General features: G+C 37.2%; 1 protein-coding gene and 1 pseudogene across 1 annotated transcript in view; one reads left to right on the top strand and one right to left on the bottom strand.

Moving 5' to 3' along the window:
- The window catches only part of LOC132167697 (calcium-dependent protein kinase 26), a 92,112-nt gene that overhangs the window by 53,203 nt on the left and 28,387 nt on the right, over positions 1-10,522 (top strand). The gene's annotated exons all lie outside the window — the stretch shown is intronic.
- Positions 1-10,522, bottom strand: part of LOC132169374 (calcium-dependent protein kinase 26-like) — a 13,262-nt pseudogene that overhangs the window by 1,967 nt on the left and 773 nt on the right.

The following is a 10,522-nucleotide window of genomic DNA, read 5'->3' as shown; positions in this document are numbered from 1 at the left end:
ATGGAGATGGCGGGGAAGAAAGCGGCCGGGGGAACATCAAGACCATAGGCCAAAAACGGAGAAAAAGCAGAGGGGGAAAGGAGAGGCAGGGAGGGGGAAGAGAGGGGGCACCGGGACTAGGGACATCAAGTAAAATACTAGCACCCGGAGCAGAGAGGTTGAGGGAAGGAGGGATGCAGGCAACATGCATCCCTCCTCCCCTGAGGTGGTGGCACTCTGGAGGGGGGGCTTAGGGTTTCATAGGGCTCTGGAGGGGGGTGTCTCCGGTGTTCAATACCACAAGTGGATAAGTGATGTTTAAAACGCAAACTAGTAAATTCCAAACCACCATCACATTGAAAAGTCTTAATATTGTGGGAAAATTGATTTTCAACAAACTTTTGAAAATGAAAAAAGTGTCAAAGAAACCAAACTTGTGCTTGAGAGGATAAAACCATGTAAATCATGAATGATCATCCACAAAAATAACATAGTAGTGAAAACCAGAAGTTGATATAATGGGGGAAGGACCCCATAAATCACAAAGAATTACTTCAAGGGGAAATGAGCTACGTTTGTCATTAAGAGCAAAGGGGAGCCGATGACTCTTGCCAAGTTGACAACTATTACAAATGCGACAAGACAAGGAAGAGACAGGGGATTTGACTATGATATCCCCTGTTTTATTTAATGTTTCAACAATGCGAATGGAAGAATGTCCCAAGCAAGCGTGCCAAATATCAAGAGAGGCCTGCAAATTTTTGTCTTGAAGAGGAGCAAGAAAAGCCTTATGGCCACGATCGAGGACGTAAAGACCATCCTTACATCTGCCAGTTCCCAACACCGCCCTTATAAGTAGGTCCTGTATAGTAAATCTAGATCCACTAAAGGTGATGGAACAATTATTGTCAGCAGTAAGTTTACTAATAGAGATAAGATTTTTTGTAATGGATGGAACAACAAGTACATCTAACAAGGAAATAGAACCAAGAAGAGTGGAGTGAGAGAGATAGCCAGTGTGTGTAATGGGAAGAGAGGCTCCATTGCCAACTACCACTTTGTCACAACCATTGTAGGGAGTCGTAGCTTCAAGAGTGCCTGCATCATTAGTCATGTGAGAGGATGCACCACTATCAGTGTACCAATCTAAATCTTGAGAATCTTGAATCGTGCAGGATGAGAAGGCTTCTGCAATGTTGGCCATTTGGAATGACTGATTGAAGCACTCCCAACAAGCAACAACAATATGACCTGTCTTACCACATATCTGACAAACAGGCCGTGAAGAAGACCTCTGGAAATGTGGAGCAAGGGACCGAAAACTAGATGAAGAAACACGTTGATCGGTGAGTGAAGTGCAGCCACCACGACTTCCTTTGAAGCGACCCCCGCCAGGATTGTGTTGACCACCACGCTGAGTAGTGAAAGCTGCAATAGACCTAGATTGAACATCAAGGGATTTAACAAATAAATCATGACTCTGTGCCTTATGAATAACATCCTAGAAAGTGGGTATAGGGGTCTGAGATAACATGGTAATGGAGAAGGAAGCAAAGGCACCACCGAGACCACGAAGAAACCAGTGAACTTTGTCAGTGTCATCACTAGATACTCAGCACCTGTGTTTTCGAGTGTCCTCTTTCAGACATTCATCTCCACTGTGGTTGGTTTGCCTCTGCAAGAAGAAGACGTGAGGCTGTGGAGAACACGAGTTTAATGGGATGGGTTTGAAAATTGCAAGTGAGGCGTGAGGTTGTTCGCATGGAGGTTCGGTTGCTGCATGGAGAAGGGAAGTGGAAAAAAGACCTGCGTGGGCTGTTGTTTTTAGGGTATTAAATGCTTACCAAAACAACGTTGTTTTGGCAAGTGTAAGGGTTTTTTTTTTTTTTTTTTTTCAAGCCAAACGACGTCGTTTGGGAGGCCTTTTTTAAATTGATTTTAGTTTTTCAAAAGGGCATTTTAGTAACTTAACCTCAAAAAATGACGTCGTATTGCATTTTTCATCCAATTTGACAGTGCTGACTAACGGAGTGGCCAATTTGACATTTTTTGAAACTTCGTGGGGCTACTTTATTACATTTTGAATATTGGGGGGCCAACTTGCAAATGACTGATAGTTTAGGGGGCCATTTTATATTTTTCCCAAAAAAAAATGCTAGCACATATAGAAGCTCAGGCATCACAATCCTCCCATTGCACAATGAAACCTCCCAAGAAAGAACTGCTTTGATTTCTTGGGACCTGCAGTAATCTAATTTCAAAATCTTGATATTTTCTTTTCCTACCTTTTTCTTAGCAACCAAACAGGGCATCAAGCATAAATACACATAGAGCTCCTTTAATTTTTTTTTGTTCAACTTTAAAAATAGCAAAAAGAAGAAAGAGGAAAGAATATATATATATTATTGGAAAAATATAAAAGCATATACTATTGGAAAATGAAAATGAAAGTTGGGTTCATATTGGAAAAGGAAATTTGGGAAAAAAATCTGTGGTGTTGATTATAGCTCCCTCGCATAATATATTGTAGTAATACTAGTTGTAGTAATACCAGTTGTCAACTTTTTATTGGTTGATTTGAGCAACGAGGGGACCCCTTTTGAAGGGTAAAAGTGTAATTTTAATCAAATAAATGAGAAATAGAATGAGCATGGAAACACTGAATCTCGCAAGTAAACCCATAGATCAAGAGAAATAAAAATTAGTCTGCAAACTAGTTTATAGTTAATTCATACAAACCATTCTAATAAAGTGACGCGTATCTCCAAATATTCTACGTACCCCTTTCTTGGTAGTTTCTTTTCTTGTTCATTTGCTTTTGTTGGGCCTTTTGGTCCCCAATTCACACCAAAATATGAATTGGGTCAATGCGGTTAAGAAAGGTGGGGATGCTGGTAGTGATGGAGGCTAAAAGGATGGGTGGGGATGATGGGTTGATCGTTAAAAGAGAAAAATGCAGGAATTCGAAGCTTCGAAAAATTTTCTGGTGGGCATATAAAATGCGTAGTGGAAATAAGGGTTTAGAATTACCTCCCGCCATCTTTGCTCAAACAAATTAGAAATTAAATAGAGATTTTTTGATTTATGCCTATCATTGCCAATAAATAGAATGCACGTGCTTTATTTACAGGTAGGTCAGGGATCCCCAATAAGAATTATTGCCTTATTTATTCTTCGCATCAAGAAAAAAAAAATCAATTCAAAATATTTAATTCCACAAAATAATCTTTATTGGGAATAAATCATTGAATACTATAATTATATTTATTTTATAATTACAGTAAATATATATAACATACGGTCCTTCGTAAATATATTCCTCCCATCAAGGTATACCTTAATTAGAAATTTATTACATGGCAACTAGGGAATTCCAAAAGATCCTTTCGCAGCGTATTTTTGGCCTCAATAGAATTGCATTTTTGAGAGTTTGAGGGGACATTTGACCACTCTCAAATCCCTCCCTGCCACCTGGTCACCTCACCATGTACACACAGTCCAAGCATTGTTGGGTCACACGGTTGTTTGCTGCCGACTAGGGAGTGTAAGAGTTGCCAAACCTTTTACGCAAAAAGACTTTTTTCGGTCATCCTGGCACAATATAATTGAATATTTTTTTTATTTAAAATTTTTTTGAATTAATTATATTGTGCCACGTGCCTTGGCAACTGGTACTCTGGTACGCGTAGGCCGTGTAGCATTGTTTGTGGACTTGTACGTGCGGGTGTTCGTTGGTATAAATTAAAGAATTAAGAACCGCATCGCAATCCTCCCATTGCACAGCGAAACCTCGGCTTTTCTTCTTAATTTTGCCAAGTTTTGTTGAGCATTATTTATTTTTGTTAGTTTTGTTAAGCCGAGGTTTCTTCATAGATACTGTGAAAACAACGTCGTTCGGTTAAAAGAATATTGTTTTGCTAAATGTCAACTGCAGTAATTTTTATATTTTGTACTTTTTAAAGAAGGGTCCTTGTACTGCATATATATTTCAAGGGCTGTGTCGTTTGGAACAGTGTCTTGTATACATGGGCATCCGCGAATCTATCAAGGGGAAATCTTTTCGGCGCAACACCGATTCAGTCGACCAGTACTCCAGTTCCAGCTTGAATTCCCAGCAGCTTGTTGCCCAACACTCGTTCCACCATGAAAACTCACCTGCTGTCATTACACCCACCAAGGAAGAACCCATCGCGATCGTTAGCCCTTCTCAAAAGAGAAGTTCACTTCTGATGCTGTTGCGCCGAATGTGGCAAACCATGCATGTAAGGGATTTTCTGGAGATGGGGAAGGATTTACTGAAGAACAATAGAGTTATAAGAGCAATTAGATAGCTGAATATATATATATTACTGAATTTATCAGCTATGTGTAGGAAAATTTTTGATAGTACAGTGTGTATGGGGCTGAGGTTTCCTCTGTATGGGTGAGTCCGAAAAATACTACCTTAGAGAAGTTCCTCAATATAAAAAAAAAAAAAAAAAAAAAATACTGAATTTACTTCCTATTAAGATGAGCTGGTCTTGAGGCTTTTGTTTAGTCCTTTGTAAGGGCTTGGTTTTGTTTGTTCTGGGTTGCTGTTGGGGTTTTTGCTGTTGCCAATATTTGCAATATTCTCAAATTCTGTCCTTTTCCCTCGTGCGTTGACCCATTGCATATATAAAGCCAATTCTGGTTTATATAGAAGATTCTAACAGAATAACAGAATTAGAGCTGTATTATGCAGAGAATTCATAGGGAATTACAAAACGCAATGCAGTCTATGTAAAACGCTAAACATAAGTACTGGTTGACAGCTGTAGTCACGTGAGGTCCATAACAAACCACAAAAGAGTGCTCTTTATTTGATTTTACTTCTTCTGAATCGTACGGTTTTTTTGCCTTTTGCACCCATCGTTATGAACCTTTCTTCTGGCTTTATAGAATCTCGGAAGGAAAAAACAAAATCACCAACACCCAGTCAAGTAGTTGTTTGATTTCTCGGGATCTAATTTCAAAATCTTTATATTTTCTTTTCCCAACCAAACAGAGCATCGAATTTTATTTTTTTTGTTTTTTTTTTCCAACTTTAAAAATAGCAAACAGAAGAAAGAGGAAATAAAAACATTATGGAAAGTATTGAGCATCTCTAGTAGCGTTAGGTATTTTACCTAGTGAAAAAGTACAACTTTTTACTTTACATATTCCTTTTTAACTACACACTCCAACAGATTCTCTATTACATTCTTTGCTTGCTTTAAAATATTATTTATCATTCTTTTTTTATTATATTATTGTCAACACTTAATTTAAAGGGAAAAACAAATACATATATAGAAATCATTCATAAAAATAAAAATAAACACATATGAGGAGGAACATTCATCTCACATGTAGGTTCCAATTATGGCCAAAAGCTTTTAAGTCGAACAAAAAAAAAAAAACATATAGGCTACTTTCATGCGAAGTTTCGTCTGATTTGTACTCCATCAAAGAATTCTCTAGTTCCTGAGACCCAATAAGAATTCAAGAAATGAGTAGAGGACTGTGACCAAACAAATCAAGAAGAACGATTTAAGAAATAGATCCTGTTGAAGATACATATCGTTCGTTCGATGAAATTCATCAATCAAGCAAAATGGGGTTGAGCAGTATTACATTCCAAGGTAATCGAAAGGGAAAAGAGAGAGAGAGAGAAGGTTACCTCTATAGGTGGTTGGGTTGTCCTACAACAGCAAAAATGGAGAGAGAGAGCTGGAGAAGAAAGGCCATGGTTCGTCGAAAACCAAGGGTGAATGGCGGTTAGTCGGTGGCAGGCGTGCAGTGGTTGGAGGTAGAGTTTTTAACAAAGAGGAGAGGGTTTGGGCCAGTCTGCTGAAACTCGTTCAGGAAGAGAAGAAATAAATGTTTCAGAGGAAGAGAAAGAAGAAATGGTTTAATCGTGAAAAGGAAGAGAATACCCAAAACAATAAACAAAGAAAAAGCAATAGTTTAAATAATATTATATTCAATCTAATGTGCAAATTGCTATTCACCGTAGCAGTTAAGGTAGAATAGCTAATATGAAGCTATTCTAATAAAGCTAAAAAAATGACAAAAATAGCTAAATCTCAATTTTAGCTACTCTACTGAAGATACTCTTAAGTGATTACAGTTACCTCTTCCTATTAGCTTAAACTTCATCACTAATTTTCTTTTGGCTTTGCTGCACAGCCAGCCGATGTGCCAAGTCAGTATACAGGACTGCAAGTTTAGAAGCTACAGCTTGATAATCATAAAAATAAAGAGGTCTTTTGGATGTTAATAAAGAAAGCTTTTGTGCCCCAATTGTGTTCAGAGTTTGAATAAAATCATTATTGAAGGATATTAACTGTAAGACGTGTAAGTCATCTCTGTTGTGAGCAACCAAGACCCCCAGATTGTATTGTATTTGCCTTCCAATTCTACCGTTGCCCTTTTCCATTAAAGCAACAAATTCACGATAATCGATCCTTCCGTCCTAAAACAACAAATATACAAAAGAACATCTGAGATTGGTCAACACACTAAGAGCTCAAATTGATTTAAAAAAGGAAATACATATTATTTATAAGCTTTGACAAGCCATTCAAATCGTATTTGTTCAGGTTTAAAATTATATTGGAGTGCATAAAAGTTTGTTGACATACGGTTCTCTGCTTAAAGAGTACAAATTCAGATGACTTACATTATCTTGATCAACATTTCTGATTGTATCTTCAATATCTTCAAGAGAAATACCACTCATGTTATGTTCTTCACAAGCTTGCTGGAGATCATCAATTGTAATGTAACCATTTCCATCCTTGTCAAAGTATTGAAATGCTGCAACAAGAAGTTCCCTGCGTTCTAGTTTGTTAAGAGGAATTGTTGCAGCTATGAATTTCCCGTAGTTGATAGTCTCACTGTCGTCGACATCAACCTACACAGCTAAAATAACTCGCATAAACAGAATATAAGGAACCCACGAAACAACATTATGAGCACAATAATCCAATACAGCAATATCAACCACATATATTACACTTTAATGATAATGTAAAAGTAGTTAAGGGATTCTTGTATCATAAAAGATAATGTTTCTGTCCAATGTCCACCGATTTGCTGTTATATATGTTAAAGGAAGAAACATCATAACATCTTGAATTTCCCAATAAACTTTCAGAAAATGCAAACATTATTGACTTCTGAACATGCAAATTCCCAATCAAAAGGAGCACTAAGTATGTGATGAAGAAATGGACAGAGTCAATGTTCATCACCAAAGTCTATTTGTTAAGCGTTTAAAGAGGCTAAAGTTGTTCATTCATGAGTCTCTCGCTATTTTAGTCCCGTACGACTGCAGTTGAAAGCTTTCTCTACATCTGCAACTAGAGTCCTTCATTATTATTTATTATTTTATCTTTTCTTTAAAATCCAATAAGTGGCGGTCCATATAAGGTGATGTAATTGATATAAACGTATCAATGAGAATTATTCTAGTTTTTACTAAACTTATTAAGAGATGAAATTTCCCTTTTTGAGGGGTGACTCCTCTTCCCTATGGTGGTGAGATTTCACCAAACTCCATTGTTAGCCAATGAGACTCTATTCAATGTGGGATTTATCTATATTTTCTTTTGTTCATCTTTTGTCATGCATCAGTATTCTACATAGTTCACTCATTATCCAAACTTCCTTGTTGACAAAATAAGACTAAAAAGTTAGCAAAAAATGGCTCAATATTCAAACAACTATCTTACAAAATGGATTGGAAATAGAGGATTTTTTTTTTCCACTCAAGTTTCTTAAATAAATATCTTCATATAGAATATTGTCACAGATAATATGACAGACATTTAAGAGTAGTAAAAATATAAAAGCAAAGCACAATGTCTAATTTCATGTACATTCAGAAAGTTATATTTGTGACCATTTGTCATACTCATCAAAAGTGGTACATACTTAGCACAAGTCTTCACCTTCAGAAAACCCCAACTAATATTAAAGTAGAACGTGACAAATAAGATACCTCAGCTGTAGTGCTACAATCACAAGTGCATACCATTAAAGGGATGTGATTTTCAGGATCAACTTTAACCAAAGAATGATTTTCGAAGTCCCTCATCTAACATGACATCACCAACTTAATTGTCAATATAAACTACGAATTGATTAACTGAAACATAGAATTGATGTGGATTCCAATATCCTAAATTCAGCCGCAGACATGCAATATATCAGAACACAAATGAAACGATAACATAGATACATTCAAGTTATGGACATAGGTCAACTAATTGAAACAAAAACAGAACTATTGAATCAAGAAGAAGAAAAAGAAGATGATGATGAAGAAGAAGAGAAAGAAAATGAACAAACAGAATTAGATGATGATGAAATACAAAACAAAGGCAATAAACAGATCACACAAGTATTAGCTATGAAACAAACTTCTTACGGCTTCCATGAGATGAAGTATTTCTGAATTCCTCAAGATAGAGCCATATCTTCGCAAACCAGCTTTTAGTTTATCAAATGTAATTTCACCCCTGTTATCAGTATCCATCGCCTTAAAAATTTCTCTCAAACCGGCAAGCTCCTCCTCAGGAAGGCTTTCAGCTATTACCTGATAGCACAAAACAGAGACAAAAAAGTTCTGTCAATATGAATACTAGATTTGGTATTTAAAAGGAGCATGGAAAAACTCAACATCAAACGTCAGTATGCTTTTCAAATAAACATCTAATTTGATACAGAGTGCAATGCTGTATCTAAAAGCATACACACAGAGTTACCACACTCGGTGCGTGTGTGTGTTTTGTCCTTATTTGTCTTTTTATTTCAGAGTCATGCACCTGTACTTACCCGTAAAGCCATCTTCTTTAACTTCTTCATTTCAAAGAACCGTTTTAGCCGAGAAAGTACAACTGGATCCGGTGCTCTATCAGGAGCAACTCCATCTTGACATATCCAAGGATGGCCTAAACAAACGCTTAAGAGAGATAAATCTTAATTTCATCATGAAATTAGTTCAGATAACAAGTAAATGCAACCAGGTAGCTAACTACATTATTCTAATCTTTCAAAACTAGGAAAACTCTGATGAAAGAAACATATTACAAATACCTACTCAAAAGCAGTAAGATGTAAATAAAAACAATAAATCATATATATTGTACAGTTCATTCAAACAGACTAAGGTTGCATTTATAAGTCCTTAAACATTGATTGCAAAGTAGATCAACCTGCAAATCTACTTTACAAGGTCTAAAGTTCGCATAACACTGGAAAACACCCAAAACGTAGTGCCTCAGCAGCTTATACATTTTTTAACAAAATGATGGTAATGCCTAGTAGTCATGCAGGCTATAATAGCAACATGGAAGAACACATCAACAAAGGAAAAAATATCAGTTGAATGCATTCAGTCTAGATTAGATTCTCCAAATAATAGGGCAAGATCATGAAGAAAATGACAGAAAGGTTAAACATACATAAAACTTCATGAGCAGTCAAACGTTCTGAAGGTTGAGAACATAACATTTTCTGGATTAGGTCCTTTGCGCTGACAGATATACTAGGCCATGGGTTTGATTCGAAGTCAGTATCTCCCATGAACACCGCATCAAATATTCCCTGCTGTGTTTCTGAATTACAAAAAGATCAAGCCTTCAGTAAACACACACACAATGAAATTTTCACTCTTTGGGGTAATCTACCAAATCACACATACCTGTCCAAAATGGCGGCACACCACTTAGCAATATATACAGTATGACCACTGCTGACCATATGTCTGCTTCTGCCCCATAATGCCCATGGAGTACCTCGGGAGCCATGTAGTATGCGCTTGGAGCCATATGGCCCATATCCGTGAAAACTTGGCCTACAAATGAAGTGTTAGCCTCAATAAAATTGCCTACAAGCAGGAAGCAGCGACAATAACGTCACAAATTGACAAATAAGTATCTTGTTAAGTCACCTGGTTTGAAGAAAACAGAGCACCCAAAATCAAAGGCTTTGAGAGAGGAATCATCATATTTGTGCAGCAACAAGAAGCTCTCAGGCTTTAGATTCCTAAGCATAACCCCAAGCGAGTGGCAAGCATCAACAACCTCTACAATGATCTTTCCCATTAATTCAGCAGCCTTCCTCTCCGTGTAATGCCCCCTCCTGATGATCCCGTCAAACAAGTCACCACCACTACAAAGCTCCATCACAATATGCACATCCAAGGGATCCTCATAAGCACGCATGATGGTCACAATATTCTTGTGGCCCGCAAAATGGTGCATTATCTGAATCTCGCTCCTGAGATCCTCCACACCCACCTCAGAAGTCAACTTTCTTTTTGAGATTGACTTGGAGGCATACTCAATCCCCGTGGCAATCTCGATGCATAAACAAGTAGTTGCTAATCCTTCCCATCGTAATTCATGACCAAACTCGTAAAGATCATGAACGTTAGCAGTCTTATGGCCCAACACATAATAAGCTTGGTTGTCAATGCCACGGCTTCTTCCTTGGTAGAAATAATGGCAGGTGAGTTCTCATCGTTGGAGAAGTG

This window comes from Corylus avellana, chromosome ca1 (genome assembly GCF_901000735.1).
Source record: "Corylus avellana chromosome ca1, CavTom2PMs-1.0".
NCBI classification, from domain to species: Eukaryota; Viridiplantae; Streptophyta; class Magnoliopsida; order Fagales; family Betulaceae; genus Corylus; species Corylus avellana.
The sequence above is the reverse complement of the archived record's forward strand: the minus strand, read 5'-3'. Positions and strand labels throughout refer to the sequence as shown.